This window comes from Dryobates pubescens, chromosome 6 (assembly GCF_014839835.1).
Source record: "Dryobates pubescens isolate bDryPub1 chromosome 6, bDryPub1.pri, whole genome shotgun sequence".
NCBI lineage: Eukaryota > Metazoa > Chordata > Aves > Piciformes > Picidae > Dryobates > Dryobates pubescens.
Window position 1 is genome coordinate 39,832,935 of NC_071617.1, and position 19,292 is coordinate 39,852,226.

General features: G+C 42.2%; 1 protein-coding gene across 2 annotated transcripts in view; it reads left to right on the top strand.

The window, feature by feature from the left end:
• Nucleotides 1-218: 218 nt before the first annotated feature.
• CDC42EP3 (CDC42 effector protein 3) overlaps nt 219-19,292 on the top strand; it is a 30,029-nt gene continuing 10,955 nt past the window's right edge. Inside the window, exon 1 of one of the 2 annotated variants that reach the window (XM_054162361.1) lies at nt 219-347. The gene's annotated coding sequence lies outside the window, so the exon portion shown is untranslated. Of the gene's footprint in view, nt 348-635; nt 845-19,292 lie in introns of those variants that run through there. The other variant, XM_054162360.1, reaches the window with a different exon arrangement.

Genomic DNA, 19,292 nt, shown 5'->3' on the forward strand with positions numbered 1-19,292 from the left:
AGGCAGTTTCACTTGTATAAAACAGATGAGCAGGTACCCTTAAATCTGTCATTAAAGTGCTCTTGGCCCCAGCGAGTCCCACGGAGGCGATGCTGGTGCTCCGCACCCCGTGCAGAACCTCCGCGTCGCGGCCGCGCCGCTGGGCGGGGGGAGACGCCCTTGCGCCTCGCCGGCTCTCGCAGTATTTGCCGTTTACCTGCACGGCGCAGACCGTTCAGTCGTGAGAGCCTGAGCGCGCCTTAAAAGCGAGTAAATAATGGAAGAAAGAGAGAATGAATGAGTGAGGCGGGCGTTGCTGCGAAGAGCGAGCTGAAAGCCTCAGCCTTGGCGGATGGGGCGTCGAGGAGGTGAGGGGAAAGAGGGTTGGGGTGAAAAATCAGTCAGCTTTTAAGCACCTCTCCGAGCTGGCCGTGCTCCGGGGACGGTGCAGAGAGTGTCTACCCGCGGACTTCAGCCGGACGCTGCCGAGGGCGAGGCTGGCCCCCTCCCCCGCAATGAGCTGAAAAGGGGAAAAAAGGGGAACCCTTTATTGTTCTTGTAGTTTTTGCTCGCCTCTCCTGCCCGCCTCCCAGGCGGCGCTCCGCGGTGCCAGGATTTCCCTGCAGCCGCCCTCTCCGCCGGCAGCGCCGCCTCCCCGCGGCTCCCGCTCGCCGTCCGCGGCCCCGCGCCGCGCCCCCGGGACATGGGCCGCCGCCGCCCGCCCGCGCACTGACAGGCGCTCACAGGTGCCGCGGTCGCCCCGAGTCCCGGACGGGCGGTCCTGCTGCCCTCCCGGCTCCGCACCGGCGGGAGGGAGGTAGCTAGGGAGGGAGGAAGAAGCGGCGGGGGAGCAGCCGGCAGCGCCGTAAGTCGGGGGAGCTGGGGCGGCGTGCTCGCGGAGCGGGGCGCGGGGCGGGACGCGCCGTCGCCGCAGGGCTGTGCGGCCGAGGCTGGTGGCCGGCGAAGGGCCAGACGGACTGATTCCCTGCGGAGCAGTGGAAGGGCCGCTCCGTGCCAGCTTTGGCAATGAGGGCGGGAGACGAGGGGGGGGAGGTGGTGTAGGGCGGGGGGTGCACAGAGATGGAGGTTGGGAAAGAGGGGTGGCATTTCGGGGTGACCAGAGACAGTATCCAGTAATCCTCGTGTTTGACTGCCTGGGGGATTTATGCCGGAGCAATCACATCGCTAAGACCGTCTTGAGGTGTTGCTACATCACTGAAATTCCGAGATTAAATTCGCCTCTGTAATCGGTTTACATTTTTTCTCCAGCGTATTTTGACATATCTGATCTTGCGCCTAGTTTTGGAGGCAGAAGGCCCGAAACAGCGAGGGAATTGTGTGCGGGGTGTCCCTTTTTGCTGCGCCTTTCTGTATGGGTTTAAAATTAACCCTGCGCTTGGCTGCGCCGCCGCTGCAGCACCATGGGGCCGGGGCTGCACCCTGGGCACAGGCAGGGCCGGGGGAAAGGCAGCGTTCCGGCGAGATGCTGGTTGTCGAACAAAGCATTCAGGTCGGGAATTCAAGTAAGAGTTTGTATTGGATTGGTGGTGAAGAAATGAGAACAGTAGATTAATACGACAAACTTGATGTATTTTCAGCTGAAGTTAAAAAGCGACCAAAATAGAGGAAGTAATTAATTTAGGACTTGCGTCACTGGAGATTGTTGCTGTGTTTTTAAAATAGAAAGAGATTTCATTATGAAATGTTTAATGTAATAAATATGATCATGATCTCTTACTTTCCTTTAGAAAATATTTGGGGGAGGGAGGCAAGGAGAGGTCCCAGGAGTTATATTACTCATGCGTAAACCATTATTTTCACTTAGATATAGGTTATGAGTATGGAACGTCATTCAGCTAAGTGTAGGGAAAAAAATCAGAGGTTTTAAGGTATGAAAATCTTAAGACTAAACAATTCTTAAGACACACAGTACCAGAAAACTTATAATCCATCTGCTGCAGTTCATATGCTTAGAGGAGTGACAGAGATACCAAAAAAGGCATCATGATCCTCAGCACAATTCCAGGAGCAGAATCTTCTCCTTCTGTACAGAAAAAGAAAGCTCATTTCTGGAAGCAAGAAGTGACAGATGTGGCATCTCAGCAGCTGGCTAAACAAAAGCATGTATCAGCAGGTGATTATGGTTGCAAGGATTTATTTTTAAAGTGTGTTGTACTGAAAGGGTCCAGCCTTTTTTAGCACTAGTGTTAAGATTTACTTTAGCTCTATGGCATGTTAAAAATAATCTTTCAGCAGAAGCATTCAGAAAAGTATGAGAAAACTCCTGTGTTCAAAGCACTCCCTGCTTTAAACATTTGTTTTTTATTATAACATGCAGAGGAGAGGAACTGAGCAGGTTCTTCTGTCAGTAGGATAGTACTGAAGGGAACGTTTTTCCTGGCCTCAGCATAAGCCAGTGGTATCTGGGAAGGAAACAATGGGGCCTATCTCTTCCTTAGATTAAAGATAATCACGGTTACGGTTCTCTCAGGAGTACCTTGTGCGTCCACAGAGTGAAAATCAGGCTGCAGAAACTACCTCTGTTGTTTGGCCTTTCTTCTGTGATCAGTAAAGCCAGCCAAAATCACCAGGAGGTGGCCTGGGTGGATTTTGGAGAGGAAAGAGATGGGTATCACCTAAGAGGCAGCCCAGAGACACTCTTTCCCTGAGGCATCGTGGCTGTTTGAGTGCTGTGGGTGAATGTCACGCTGACTTCAAAGAGGCATCTAAAGCTATTCCAAACCAATTATATCAGCTTTACTGTAACCAAAGAAAGCCATGGTTCTTGGCAAAACATGTTTTGCTCTCGGCTTTTCGTAATTAGGTATGCTGCCTTGGTTTATAGTCTTCCAAGCTTCTTCTTTTAGAAGAAGTTCTGGTCCTCTGCCCAAGTCTTGAGAAATACTTTAGGCTAGGAGGGGGAGCTGGCATTTAAAAACACTTCCCTTTGCCATGCAGAATTTGCCATCAAGTTCTCCATTGCTTCTTGGTAGTGAGACTGTGTCCCAGGGGCTCAATTATAACCTCTGACCAGTTCTTCCTGTGCATCGCCCACATTGAAACAGCTCACCTGGTGTCCATTTTGCCCTTTCATAGTCATGTAAAATACCACAAGCTTTCACTCCTCCACCTGAAAATGTTACTTTTGGGGAGGAAAAAAACACCACCAAACAAAAACCCAACAACAAAATAAATAAAAAGTGATGGGGTTTTGTGTTGGTTTTGTTTTGCTCTTGTTTTTTTGTCATGATCGGGGCAGAGATATTTTGTCAAGATCTGACATCTTGGGAAAAACTGTCTGCCTCTCCCTCTGCCAGTGGTAAAAAAGAACTGGGTAGAGGTGTGACCGAGGGTTTGAAACACCATCTAGGCAGGGGAGGGTTTTATGTGAAACAGGACAGCACACTGAAGTGCAACATACTGAGTACAAGCTCAGGTAAAGTTCATACCGAAGCAGAGATCTCTTCTGAGTGCTCTCTTAAATAGGTAAGATTTCTGAATGACATTCATGAAGGCAAGCACTGCATACAATATTTTACAGTGTTTTCTATTTACATTCATGATTTTACTGAGCAAATATATTGATCCAGCATGATGATTACGGGGGAGATGGGTGTAACAGGAGCAGGTAGAACTGGCTGTCAAGAAGTCTTGCTTCCTCATAGTTTAAGGGTTAAATCAAGACACAGCAAAGCTTCAGAAAACACACTGCCAGGATAAAATGAGATGATTACAAATGGATGGAGTCAGCCAGGGTAACAAGATATATTTATACCTTTGCTAGGGTTTCACTGACATTTATGGAATTAATAGTCAGGTGTAGAAACAGATGTTTTATGGTTCTGCCACCACTTAAGTCCACAAGAGCAGTTAGTTAATAATTTTTGTAACCAACTATGCGATTTTTCTTTTGAGACACTAGTGAACTATTAAATGTGGTGTACTCCTTTATGTTTCTGTGGGTTTGTTGTGGGGTTTTTTTGCCCCCCCCCCCCCCCCCCTTTTTTAATGTGCGGGACATAAGCCATTTGCAGGCCATTTATAGGCTGAGCCTACATTTGAGTAACACTTTTTAATGCCTAAAGCTCTGAAAATGTGAAAGAGATCGTTGAATACACAGACTAAAATGTATCTTCATGACTGTAGTAGCTTTTTATGTGAGATCATTTTATTTTGTTTATCAAAAATAATCTGAAATACAGTTATACTTGCCGTTGAAATTATGCAAGTTGCACAATATTTCTGAAGTTTGATGACTAGCATCCTGTGAATGCCAGGGAGCCACATTAAGGGTTTCAGCCCCCACTATGTGTGGGGCAACAGCATACAACTTAAGTATGCAAATGTTGTGTTAATGTTGTTTACTTGTAGTGAATAAAAGAAGAAAGCACACCAAGTGTGATACAAGGTCAACAGGGGAAAAGTTAGATAAGGAATTAAATGGACTGATACCGTGAGTTATTGTGCTGGGGCTCCTTCTGAATAAGCTAAGTGAACTTTCCTGTGGTTACGTGTAAACAGCAACTGACCTATAGAGATACAAGTGCTGATAAGAAGCTAGGTATGATTTCTTGGTCAGGTCTGCAAACTTGTTTAGGTGTATTTAGATGGCAACTTACTATTTTTTTAGGTCATCTGTAGAGAACGTACTAAAAATAAATACTTCTTCCTGGCTTTGCTGGTAAGACCTAAAATGAAGGGCTTAGAATATAGTTTTTTATTCTGTTGCTTTGAAATACCAGGTGCTTGAAGTTTGGTTCTTACTGTTTTGCTGTAGGAATTTTGTGTGTATCTGAATATTGGTGGTGTGCCTCAAACAAAGGAAACAGGTGTGGAGTCTTAATTCCAAATGGTTTTTTCACGTTAGAATATTAGACACTATCATAAAAATAGTAAATAAAGTCAAACTGTTACTCTGCAAATTTTTCTCTTTTTTTCTAGTTAACTTTTTAAAAAGTCTGTACAATATAACATTAAAGTTCTGTAAACCTAAAAGCCTAAAGCCTGCTATGCTTTAGGAGAAAATGGAAATAACCATAGAAAGTGCTGATACTTATTTAAGTGCATTATGGTCTCATTACTTCTCATAGCCCTCTTGCTTCAAACAGTATGTTGGGTGAAAAGTTGAGAAGTAACAAAAAGAGGATACATATGAAATTCTGTGTCCTGCACTGTCATAGTCCTTTTGGGTGGTGCTGAGCAATATTGTAATGTGGGTGGTGAGGAAACCAAATAATGGTTGCACAAGGAATATAATCTTGAGATTTCCTAACTTTGTATTCTTGGACTTTGCAAGTTTACTGCTCCACATATATTTCTAATTATGGGGTTCAGAATTCTCAGTGATACCACTTTGCAAGGAAGATCAAAGGTCCTTTGCTGCTACCACAGTCAGCATCTATGAAGCACTTCTTCAAAGAGGTGGTGAAACTAGTTCTCTGGCCAGCAGAGCACTTTGTCATGATCTTTACAAGCAGAAACCTTGATACCTGTAAGAGAATGAGTAGTATTGTTTCAAGTCTTCAGCATGAAGCAAAGAAGAGGCAGGAAGGAGATGATAGACAAGACTCGAGGCATAGGTCTTCAGCAAAGAGGTTGATGGATTTTGTTGCTTTGATAAACACTTTCTCTTTTTCTTCTATTCTAGTAAAGTTTCTTGTTGACTTTTGAGAGGATGGTTTTCTCAAGCCATATACCTATGTCAGTTCCTGAGCAGCAGACAGTTGTTCATTTGTTTTTTTCTAGTGCTTGAGTGGTGCATTATTACCAGATACTGTACACAAACATAATGGGTTGGGTTTTTTCCCCCCCACATTTATGTTCTTGAGTTTTGGCTTATTTTTTCCCCACATATTTCATTTATATGGTAGCACTCATGGCTACTTCTCATTGAGGAAGCTTTTAAATTTTACAAAAATCAATACTTAAATCATTTAGAATGTTAAAAAAAGAATCCTTGTGATGCCAGCACAATTTTTCAATGCCTCTTCTTATTCTAATACTTGCTAAATCTGACATTTTACATTGGATTTATCAAGATACAGTAATCAGAAATACATCCCATTCTTTCTTTCTTCTATGTGTATCTCCAGTTCTTGATAAGTAAAGCCTAAATCGTCTGTGTTTACATAGATGTTTTTCATGAAAGTTGAAGTATTTTCTGAAACCCTCTAACATTGCCTTTTTGCCTCAGTTACACAATTCATGCATACTTTGTAGTTTGCCTGTAATTCTTTTGATGAGACTGGGTAAGTTAGACCTGAAACTCAGGCAGAGATAAGTCCGAGATATGGTGGAGTTTAAGGTAAATGCTTTGGTTTGCCTTTCCCCCCCCACTTTTCTGTGATCAAGATGCACACCATAAATATCCTGTCTTCAATGTGACAGACCACCATTAAGGAGCACTATCTTGTTCTGGCTCTCTTGCCACTGCTTTTAATGTTAGACAATCATCATCAGTATTACTTTTTGATCTTTATTGTTTTATTAATTGATAAATTGTCTTCCAAGAGCTAAAGCATAGTTTCAGTTTGGTTAAAATTTTTCGCCAGGGAATGCCTAGGCCAATCTTCTCAATGTTCAGATTTCAAATGATAGCTTAATCAATATTAATTCTACAAGCTGTCGGTCATTTGAAGCATTCACACGTCTCATTGGTTCTTTGAGAGTATGTATTTCTGTAACCAGAAAGAATAAAACCTGAAGCATCTCTGATACTCAAATCTGCACGTGCCACAGTGAGAGTGACAGAAAAAGAAGATTCTGGTTCTGTCTTTTGTGTAGTTTGATGTACAGGTGAGCCATACCATTTCTCACCAGTTCTGTGGTCCTTGCAAAGGCACTTTAGCTTTTGTGCAACTTGTCTGTATTCATCTGGAGGATGGTGTCTAGCTGTGTAGTCCTAGGTGTTTCCCTTCTTTTAAGGATGCGTAGCTCCTACAAATAATGTTTTGAGTTAACCCAATCTAGGGAAGACTTGGACAGTAGGAGAGCTCCATGGTGAGTGAAAGAGGGGCCAGTAAAGAATGGCTCCATTGCTTGTCCCAAATGTCAGTTGCAGCTTGCATGTTCCTGCTCCAGACAGAAAAGATTACTGCTCTTCATAAAATTTAAGTTTGCTTGCTGGTGGTCTTCAAGGAGATGGCCTTGGAAGAATAACCACAATTCATTGGAGGGTAAGGTGCAGTGTATTTGGGGAGCTTTTTCGCTTGGATGTTTAAAAAAACAGATGGGAATGTGGGGATAAAGAGTGGAGTAGTGCATCCACACATAGGCTCTATATATAGCATACAGAATTCTATTTTACTTTAGTCAAACACTTGGAGTGGAAAAGTGAAATAGAAGGGAGGTGATGCGCTCAACAGTTACAATTCTGTTGCAAAGCTAACAATATTCCCTGCCCCAAAAGATGCAGTAACTGAACTCTTTGGTGAGATTTTGTTGTTGCTATTGTGTCTGCATAATTTTTAACGTACTAGGTACCTGGCTTGTGATTAGGGCTTCTGATGCTACAATAATGCACATTTATAGAAATACATTTCTCAGTTTGGGCATCTTGCCTAGAAGTAAATTGTAGAATCTAGTCAGTTTGAAGAAAGTCTTAAAGGGGTGGATTATTAATGTCATTATATCTTCTCTAACTTGTTTCTTAATAACGATAGGCAAAATAATTAGTGGTACAGGTAAGTCATACAGACTGAACAAGGTAGTGGACTGAACAGACCAGCAATTTGTATGGCAACTGCTGTCCCTGTATGTCCCTCCACCCACTTGCATAGTGTGATTATAGTGGGGAGAGAGGTGCTTTTTTTTCTGGTTTTGCCTATATGCACCTGCATGCACGATGAATACCTGTCTTAGTCTCCAGCGTCATCTGTTTTATGGCAGAGTGGGCCATACGTCTCTCTTAAAAATGCATATTTCTAGTCTCAGTGATGGAAATTTACAATAGCAAGAGCCCAAGTAAGTTAGGAATCTGTAGAAGTTCCTAAAGGAATTTGTGAGGACAAAAATGAAATCCACCTCTCCAAACAAAAATTACGAATAATCAAGTTGTTTACACTACAGATAGCTTTAATATTTTTGTCTTAGAATTAATTTCACTTTTAGTTACAGTAACTATTTTGCCTTGAGCCCACAACAGTGCCCCTACTTTGGCAGATGAATATGCATTGAAAATAAGGTATTTTTTGGCATGGTACAACAGTTGGTTTCCTGGAATATGCTTTTATAGCCTCATAGGAGGAAGAGATAGGTGTAGCAGCTAATGAAGCAACAACAGAGAAGTTGGAAGCTTTTGACATTGCCTTTGGAAAGCAAAGTGTATCCATTGAAATGTACATTTTTCTGCGTGCTCAAGTGATCTCTGAAAATACAAAGATATAATCTGCATAAAACTGAAGAATCTGTAAGGAAAGGAGTATGCTTCAATGCCAAAATCAGTGCTCTAAACATGAAATTAACTCCTGTTGCTAAATTCCTTCCCGTTTTCCTGCACCAAGACTGCTTATAGGTCTTTCTCCCTTGCATCTCTGCATAAGGGTCAATCCCTTCCCCACTTCCACTGTAATCCATCTCCTGGTTCCGCTTCCCCAGTTCTTATGCAAAGAACTCTTAGGTCCTTTCTCTGAATTTCGGTTGACAGTTATTCCTTCCTGCTGAGTTGTTTGTGGAAATAGAGCGATGTAAACAGAAGGGGTGGTTATTTTGATAGAGGGGGCTTTGTGAAGATTTTGGCTGACAGGCACTGAGCTACCAAATCTTGAAAAAATTACGTGGTTAAACACCTTAATTATCCTAATAAGTCACAGTGACAGGAAAAGCCACATTCCCAGATCCCAATTTAAAAGAACAGAAGTGGCAGAACATTTTAGCAAGCCTGTGAAGTTTGATGGTTGATGTGTGCATAGGAGTAAAGTACGTTACAGTGGGGCAGGAGAGTACAAATACATAATTTTGTTTAGTCTCATTAGAGAAACAGTTTAGCAACTTTGGTTGAAATTCTCCCACTTCTTCCTAATCCTTCCAGTAAACAAACATGTACAGATTGCTGCAGAGGAAGGATAGAAAATGTTGGCTTGAATGGCAAGTCTGATATTTATAAAAAAACTCTGAAAGTGAGCTTAAAAATGAAAGCTGCCAAGACATCTGAAGGGTGGGTGGACATGTGAACAAAGCATCTGTGAAACTGAGAGTATTCTGTCTGTGACAGGACAGTGTGTGGTATCTGTGGAAGTATGACCAGCTCTGTGTGTCTTTGTGTGTTAAAGATCCCTGTCTGAAATGCTACCAGATAATTTTTCAGGTGCCCTGATTCAGTGTGTTCCTTCATCCACCTGGTGAGGTAGCTGGTCACTAGTTGCTGGCCTTTATGAATTTCGAAGTTTGTGGGTTTTGGATGAATATTCTGAAAGTACAAATGTGGTTGCAAAGTCAACTTTTACTGTGGTAACCAAAAAAAAAAAGTGGTAATGTAGAGTATCATCAAATTTGAGAACTACCTCAGTTTCAGTTGAGTAAAAGTAGATGAAGCCACAGCTAAGTTTTCATTGTACTTTTCTTCAAAACTGAGTAGTTGAAGTTTGACGCTGGATTTTGCACAGCCATGGATTTGAGTTACCGTCATTAGAAAGTTGCACTTTAAAACACTGAGTTTTCCCTGTTTGCATTGAGAATAGAATAGAATTAACCAGGTTGGAAGAGACCTTTGAGATCGAGTCCAACCTATCATCCAACACAATCTAATCAACTAAACCATGGCACCAAGCACCCCATCCAGTCTCTTCCTAAACACCTCCAGTGATGGTGACTTCACCATCTCCCTGGGCAGCACATTCCAATGGCCAATGACTTTTTCTATGAAGAACTTCTTCCTAACATCCAGCCTAAGCCTCCCCTGGTGCAGCTTGAGACTGTGTCCTCTTGTTCTGGTGCTGGTTGCCTGGGAGAAGAGATCAGCCCCCACCTGGCTACAACCTCCCTTCAGGTGGTTGTAGAGAGCAATAAGGTCTCCTCTGAGCCTTCTCTTCTCCAGGCTAAATGGTAAGTGGCTGTGAAATACATGCCCTTCTGCTGCATGGCATCGAAGGAGAAACAGATTTTAAAACTTCCAGATCTGAGATGGTTTGGCAGGATTTGAAGTAGTGTCAAACATAGATACCTACTGTTTGTTTGTTGTTGTGGTGGGATCGTAAATAGGAGTTTGTTGTACTTCCTGGGATGAAGGTTCGTTGCTTTTCAAGTGCAGCATGTGTTCCAAGATGTTAATTGTATTAGTAAACTGTTGCACTCAACTGAGGGCATGAGTGCAAAGTTAGGCCAAGGAGCAAATGGCTGTTTCCAGGTGTCTAGTAAATGACAGTCTTTCACTGGAATGCTCAAGACTAATAGTTCAGTTTCTGGAAGAATACATAATTTCTTCTGTATCTTCTACTTGTTAAGAGAGGTGAGTAGTGAGAGGTGTGAAGGGAGCTTCATTATTTATTAAGCTTAATTATGTTCTGAAGCATGACACAATTTGTCTTGTTGCATAGTAAGTCACTGGGTTATCAAGGACTGGAACAGGCTACCAGGGGAAATGATTGATGTATTTGAAAGCTGTCTAGATACTGGTGCTCAAGGATATAGTGTAGTAGTGGCCCTGGTAGAGTTAGATAATGGTTGGACTTGCTGATCTTAAAGTTCTTTTCCAGCCATAGTGATTCTGTGTTACCAGCCAAAATGCAAGGCAGATTAAGAGTCTCTATGGATTTTTCAGGTATTCACAATATTTGTTTTAAGAATTGAGATTTCACTTTAAGATGCGATCCTCTTTCAGCACCCTCTTTGAAACTGTCTGCCTTGTTTTAGACAGTCTGAAACGCTCACTTTGGGAGGTGTGAACTTTCTTGATCAACAGCCACTCTCCTGGCAACCTGGTGACTATTAGAAGTTAACTGTTTTACTGCAGGCTGATAAGGCTTTGTGTTTGTCGAGTTTTGGTTTACTGATAGGTCCAGATTCCTTTTTTCTTTTCATTGTTGTTTAAGCCTTCCTTATACTAAATCGTCTCTGCCTTCTCACTTTTGTTCTCTGAAGTGAATGGATTATGGTCTTCTGGAATGGCAAGAGTTTGAAAGCAAAGACTGTGGTAGGATCTTTGTTTAAGAGAATGTATACATTTAAATTACTGTAGCATAACCCATATTTAGTGTTCTGAACACAGAACAAAGAGAGAAGAGCTTAAACAAACAAACTACAAAATCCCCTTTTCCCAAAGGATATTGCTTAATACAAGCACAGGACTATAGCAATAGTGGTGTTGCTGAACTATTCCTAATGTGCATCTTTGTAGCTGTTGGTGGACAATTTAACAATTTCCTCTTGTAAGGATTTCCTTGGGTTCCTTCCTTGGAACCTGAGTATGCTGCCACACTGCTTTTGCACTAGAAGGAGCATACTTCTGATAAATCCAGGTAGCACCCATGTACACAGGAAAAGAATGTCAGTCTGGTAATACTATATTCCTTCTAGAAGTTCCTGTGCATGACTTTTTGAGTACACTGTCTCTGGTCATTTGCTCTTCTGTAATTCTGGGAGCTAAAGTGTATTACTTGTGTTCCTATAGAGGCTCTGTTAAAAGGAACAGTATGGACTTTACAAGAGAATAGAGTGCCACACTGTGCCTTTAATTTAATGCAGTCCTGATGCATTGTTACAGTATTATATGGGAAACTTTTTTCCTCTGGGTATGGTTTGGATTTGCACTTCAGACGGAACAAATTGACCTCAGTTTTTGCTCCCCTTGCCTACACTAAAGAGATTAGGAATACCTGGCCACTTCTGTGGCTTGGATTGCAACAGTCTTTACACTGGCTTTGTTTTCTGAGTTAGTGAAGATCTTTCTTGTCATAGCTGTTGTGTTTTAATTTTTTGTGTGTCTTTGCATGGTTTTTAAACTACTGTTTCAACAGATGGTTTTGTCAGCACTGCAGGTGTCTATCCAGGGCTCTACAATGTGACAGCTTTTCTTAAATTTCTGAAGGATGGTAAAGCATACTAAGCAAACTTATCAATCCTCCTATGACTTGAATTCTGACTCCCTGAAGCTTGCAAGAGCCATTAGAAATTTGCTTTAAATAACCTTCAGTAAAAGAAAACATTTATCTTGCTTATAAAAAGATTAAGTAAATAAACATGCCCTTTGTACAGGAAAGTAGGTCCCCAAGTTACGGGGTTTTTTATTTTTCTGCCTACACCCCACTGCCTTCCATACCAGCTCTATGAACTGGTACATGAATGACTTGCAGCATGTGGTAACAGCTCATTCTTGTTTAAGGTGCATCTATGTCCAAAGGGGTTGCTGCACCTCATTTTTGTGCTGTTAGAGTTGTATAAATAAGATATCTGATGATCAAGTACAGTTATAACTGTCTAGGAGGAAATGTCACAGTGCAGCGTACAGCCTTGGTATATGTGTGCTCAGTTTCAGAATTAGCTTCTCTCAACTCTGAAGTAATTAGTGCAACCTAGGTAAAGTATAGGTTTAGTATATTAATCTGGTGTTGGTTTAGTCAAACCTAAACATAACTTTTACCTCTTGCAAGTGATTGCTCCTCCTGCCAGTCCCCCAGTACTCTGTATATATGTGAGAGGCAAAACATCTGAGGTTTCTAAGAGGTAAGCTGAGGCATTACTAAAAAGGCAGGTTAAATTGAGGTTGGATTTGGCTGTCAGACACCTGACAGTTCGTAGTATCCTGGGACTTGAGCATTACTGCTCATCGGTCTTAATTCTATGGGAAGAGGTTTTGACAATGGATTATATATTTAATGCATCTTCAGGATCTTGGTCTCCTTTGACCTCCCTTTTTGGGAGCAGGATAAGGAACAGGGTGTCTGGTGCTGAGGGGCATGTTTAGCAGTTAGCTGATGTTCGTAAAGGGCTCCCCTTTACAACCTTGAGCCCAAGGCTCTGCTTCTGGATGTTGGAGGGGGAAAAAAGATTTGGCTTGGACTTGGTCTTAACAGTCCTTTCCAACCTAGATGATTGTGGTAATTTTAGGCTATACCTTTAAAATTTTGTTACAATAGTATGTTTCTTCCACTGTTTCCCAGTTAAAATTATATCAACTTGTATCTAAGTCAGCTCTTGAGATCCACCAGTGACTCCCAGAATAGTTACAATTCTTAGCTCAGTGGGGTCACGATTCATCAGGACATCAAGGCAGAGATGCAACCTACCAGTGGGCTCGTGCCAATAATTCTGTGATTCTCTTTGGCCTCTGAGGGCTACATAGAGATGCAGTTGGGTGTTGTAATCTGTAACCTAAATGTCTAGCCTAGTTTCTGTTGAAATACCTGATTACTTTGGGGGTTTTCATTAATTTGGAGTTTGGAGCAAATTAAACGTGACCGAGGTCCCAACAAGGATCTGAAATTTGTTTAGTGTTGAAGAAGTCTTTATACAAATGAACACCAATTTGCATCAATAAGCACATCTTCCACACCGGATGCCCAACAGGATTGGACACTGAGACAGAAACTGCCTCTTGTAAGTGGCTTTCTTAGAAGATGACAGCCACTTAGGCCCAGCTTGTGCTTTGGCTTATGTGTGCGTGTTCTTTTGTAGCTTTTCTGGGAAGGCAGTAGTTGTTTTATAGCAGTCTGAGTTTGCTGTGATCCTTTTTGAAAGGGCCATCTATCTTGTCTTTCTCTAGATAATAACTAATAACTGGATATTCGTTTCCCTTTCCCTATGCACCTCAAGGATTAACAGTGTTTTAAGGTGTTTGGAAGGCTTGTTCGGGTAGGAGAACGAGTCATAAAAAGTTGCAACTTGTTTCCTTGCAACAAAGGCAAATTGCTTTGGTTGAGTATGGTATTACACCACTGTGTTTGCCAAGTGTCAGGCTTTAAATAGGATACTGTGCAACGAGTTTGTTTTCTGGTAGTCTGTAATCCTTTCAGTCTAGCTAACATTAATGAGTGGCAGCATTACCGTGGCTGGTTTTCTTTTGATCATGCACAGCTCTAGTCAGGAAATGGGTGAGGAGCATGAGTCATGATTGCATTACCCTGATGTGACTGCCTACTAGAAGTTTTCTTTTTGCTGCCAATATGTTTTCCCTTGACACTACTTCTGAAAACAAAATGTCCATTTTCAAGCACTTTGAAATACTGACCTTTAAACAGAGGGATTTATGTTCTCTTGCAGTCTCAAGAAATTTCTGTGCAGGAGCCCCTGCAGACTGCAGAGAGAACACAAACATCTGTAAAATGCTTTTCCAGAAAGCTGCAAAGGAGAGGACTTGACTTGTAGTACATTAGGTCTGCTTAGGTTCATTGGATACCGCGTTTCTCTGACCCATTTAATTATTGTGTCATGTTGCCTGCACATGCAAGCTCATGGTTGTCTTCGCTATATGCAGATACTGTCCTCTCACTCACCATTTGGCTCAACCTGTGTCTTAGAGATGCACTTACCTTTTGAAATATGGCCACAGTAATGGGAAGATAGGTGCTGAGAATTGGCTGAGGTAAAACCCTGTGAATGGTGAGAAGGTAGCTTTAGTGGGAATTGAGACAGCAGTATTTCAGGCAGCTTATAAACACATGGGGGTTTAGAGTTTGAAAGAAATATCAGCTGCTAATCAGTAAACTAGCTTTAGCACTGAATTGCCACTGCACCATTCTGAATACAATATGCATCTGTACAAGTGCTGAGGGTATTAATTTCTCTCAGATTAAACCAATTAACTGCTGAATTTTAAGAGCAGGATGTGAAATATTCCTTGGCACTCTGATATATTGCAGAAAAGAAGAGGTCTAATCAATTTAGTACAGGCAGCTCAACAGAACTGAGCATCTGTGGCAGAGAGATCTCAGGAGGAAGTGGTGCTGCTTTGCAGTCCATCGTGATGCCTCCCTATCATCTGGGGCATGCCACAGGTGTCACTGGCAGAACAGTCAGGACAGGACTTATCTTTCAGTTACCACTTATTCCACCAGATTCTTACCTCTCCTCAATTTTTTGCTTTAAAATAGTGGAGTTGTTTTGTTAAGCCTATAGTATGAAGTCACAGTGAAGATGTGATTTTTTTTTCTCTTTTTGTTTTGTAAGAGGGTGATAAACCAGTTAGTTTAGTTATGTTAACAATGAAGCTTGAATTGCACGTGGATAACAACATTTTAGAAGTCCTGTTTAGTCCACGATTTCATCTCCATTGCTAAAGACACTGGTGAGGCCATACCTTAAATACTGTGGTCAGTTTTAGGCCCCTCACTACGAGAAGGACATTGAGTTGCTGAAGTGTGTCCAGGGAAGGACAACAAAGCTGGATAAGGCTCAGCAGAACAAGTCTTATGAGCAGCTGGAAGAACTGGGATTGTTTTGTCTGAGAAGAAGAGGCTGAAAGGAGGCCTGATTGCTCTCTACCGCTGCCTGAAAGGAGGTTGTAGTGAGGAGGGAGTTGATCTCTTCCTAGTATGAAATGATAGAAGAAAAGGAAATGGCCTCAAATTGTGCCAAAGGAGATTTAGGTTGATATTAGGGAAAATTCCTTTACTGAGCAAGTGATCAGGCATACCATAGCTAGAGGTGTTTAAAAAACATGTATACATGGTACTTCAAAGCATGGTTTAATGGCCATGGTGGTGTTAGGTCCATGGTTGAACTCAGCAATCTTAAGGGTCTTTTCCAACCAAAGCAATTCTATGACAGCAGCATGAGTTGGGGGAAAAAAATAAATAAATTCAGTGAAGATTTTTGTAATACACTGAAGAATTATCTTGTTTCTGGTTGTTAGTCTCATCCTAATGACCATTCAGCTCTCTAAAGGAGGCAGAACTGCAACAGAGCAGAGGATCACAGTATCACAGTATAACCAAGGTTGGAAGAGACCCCAAGAATTATCAAGTCCAACCTGTCCCAACAGACCCCACAACTAGACCATGGCACCAAGTGCCACGTCCAATCTCCCCTTGAACACCTCCAGGGACGGTGACTCCACCACCTCCCTGGGGAGCCCATTCCAATGACGAATGACTCGCTCAGGGAAGAACTTTTTCCTCACCTCGAGTCTAAACCTCCCCTGGCACAGCTTGAGACTGTGTCCCCTTGTTCTGGTGCTGGTTGCCTGGGAGAAGAGACCAACCCCTTCCTGTCTACAACCACCTTTCAGGTAGTTGGATTCATTCTTTTCCTGTGTAATAAAACAAGTTCTTTATAGTTGTATATCTTTTCCTGTAGCTTTATATCTCTACCTCATTGTTAGCCTTTGCATATAGAAGGCTCTCTGGTCTTCAAGTTTGTTTTAAACCTAGTTTATCAGCCACTTCAAGATGGTAAATATTTATTTCAAGTGAAATGCTTTGAGAATTGAATAATAAGAGAACTGGTGATTATAATATGACTCTCTCACATGTGTTTCAAGGAGATGATAACAAATATTTGGTGATGTAGAATATTTGACTTAGAGATGAAAGGTATTTGAGAATTGGAGGTGGGGAGTTCAGGTAGGGTGTTATCTGGTTGTTTGGGTTCTTTGATTGGGATCTTGCAAGATGCTTTTATTTTAAATTGCCTTTTGTCAGGAGCTTTCAGGTAAGGAAATGTTTTGGTTTGGTTTGTTGTTTGCTTTTAAAAAGGATACCTAGCTTAAAACAACTTAACTCTAGTTGGAAAATTTTCATTTCAACATGACAGCAGCCTTGGGAGCCCCAAGCTAATGGAGCTACCAAGTCATTTTGCATAAGAAGTGAATAAAATCTGGATGTAATTCCATGGGTGTTTTTTCTTGCAGAGGAGTCGGTTAAGAATTGCCCATTCCTTCTGCTTGCTCTCTAAGAGGGATGTTTCACAAAGCAGTTGAGATATTCAAATGACTCGTTGCAGATGAAAGCAGTGCTCTCCTTCCTAGTCTTGTGAGTTTACACGCCTTTCTCAGTTGGTTTTCACACAGTTCAATGTGCTGGACTGGCTTATAAGGGGTCAAGGGTATGCACACAGTAGGGGGGAAGGGGTGAATGCTTTTCTGACAGCGTTATATTGGGCTTGAACTCTCTTGAAGCACTGCCATCAGTCACACTGCAGCTGTTGGTAAGCCTTTACTGTAAACTGAGTCATTGGGGAGGATTGCTGCTGTGACTGGTTCACACTGTGGCGTGTAGGTCTGCCTGCTTATCGAGGGTGTAAGGAGCTGCAGTGCAGAACCAGGAACCAGTACCCAGGAGTGAGGAATCCAGGGCAGGAACTTCTTAAGCTTTGAGGGCAGAGCTGGGTTGGGAAGCTGCACCCTCTGTGTCAAAACAGAAAGCCATCTATGCTAACCTGCTTCAGAATTAAAAAGGGTGTGGATTTGTAATCCATTTAAAGTGATACGAGTGCTGGTTTACATCAAAAGGGGCAGCACTGCCTGTCTTAATCCACATCTTCCCAAATTCTTCCTTATGGCAATACCAGCACTTACATGAACAAGCCTTGAGTTGTGTCAGGCCATTGATTTGGCTAAAAACTGTTTCTTTGTTCTCTCTCACTAGATGATCTTTTGAACAGGCCAGTTACCCAGTCTCTTAGGTAGCACATATGCTCAGGTTATAGGAGTTTTTTGGTCCCATTTTACAATGGTTTTCCTTTGCCCCAAGAGATTTGGTGGACATGTTTTTAAGCCCCTGCATCCTATTAGTTTATGGACTTACTAATTTATGGACCTCAGCTATTTGCTCATCTGGGCTGCTGGCTTTGTAGGAGGAAATCTGTGACTGTACCTTAGTGCAGAGTCTGTCTGATGTAGCATAACCTCACCATCACTGGCAGCATGAGGTAAGATGCTAGGCTTTGTGCTTACATGTACCTATGCTTGATTCTGCATGGTCTTGCACTCACCCAATTTTTGAAAGCCAATGGTAAAACTGAACTATATGGTATTGAATTTGTATGTCTGAATGTTCCAGCCAACAAAGCTAAGGAGAAAATAATAAAGAGGGACCTGTCTCAGTCCATGGAGCCAAACAACAGAATACAGTGACCTCATTAGATTCTTTTCTCTGGAGAAGATAAGAAAATAAAATTTTTTGTTACTCTAGTAGTTCCTAACTTTTCTTGGATGAAAGAAAGCAGTGCTACAGACTGGGCGATGAGTAGCTGGAGAGCAACCTGGCAGAGAGGGACCTGGGAGTGCTGGTTGACAGCTGGCTGAACATGAGCCAGCAGAGTGTGCCCAGGTGGCATGGAAGACCAATGCCATCTTGGATGTATAAGGAATAGTGTGGCCAGCAGGACTAGGGATGGAATTCTGCCCCTGTGCATGGCGCTGGTGAGGCTTCTGCTTGAGTACTCTGTGCAGTTCTGGGCCCCTTACTTCAAGAAAGGTATTGAAGTGCTGGAGCAGGTCCAGAGGAGAGTGACAAGACTGGTGAAGGGAGAGAAAGTCTTATGAGGAGAGGCTGAGGGAGCTGGGGTTGTTTAGCCTGGAGAAGAGGAGACCTAGGGGGGGACCTTATCAGTCTCTAGAACTACCTGAAGGGAAGTTGTAGTAAGGTGGGGGTCAGGCTATTCTCCCATGCAACTTGTGACAAGATGAGAGGGCATGGCTTGAAGCTGTGCCGGGGGAGGTTTGGGTTGGATGTTAGGAAGTAATTCCTCACAGAAAGGGTAATTAGACACTGGAATGGACTGCCCAGGGAGGTGGTGGAGTTGCTGTCCCTGGAAGTGTTTAAGGAAAGATTGGATGTGGCACTTAGTGACATGGTCTAGTAGATGTGGTGCTGTTAGGTCATAGGCCGGACTTGATGATCTCAGAGGTCTATTCCAGCCTCAATAATTCTGTGATTCTGTGAACCTTGTTGGAAATTGGAAAAAAACCAACCTGCTTGATGAATAAAAAAGAGAATTATTTAAGACATTCTAATATGTGGCCAGTCAAAAGCACATCTGCAAAAATATACTTTATAATGCATTTGCCCTTAATATTGCATCATGACCAGATTTTTTTAACGTTGGTCCTCTGCAGTGTCAACAAAGCATGTTTGAAAAATGTTTATAATCTCAGAGTAGATATCAGAAAGAAGTCAGCATCAAAGAGAGATGTATTTGTATTGAAATAATGCAGAGATCTTTTATACAGCACTGGGCTGCACAGTATTTTTGTGAGCAGCCTGCAGTACGAATTTGCAGGTGATAGAGATTAGTGAGGAAGCATATTGATGAGGAAGATGGAGAAATCTCAACTCATCTATTGACAGCTTGAGCATATCCAAATTAAGTGTTTTGCCTTTGTAAAGTATGATCTTGCGTCTTTCCTTCTTCCTTTTTTTTAATACTAAAGAATATAAATC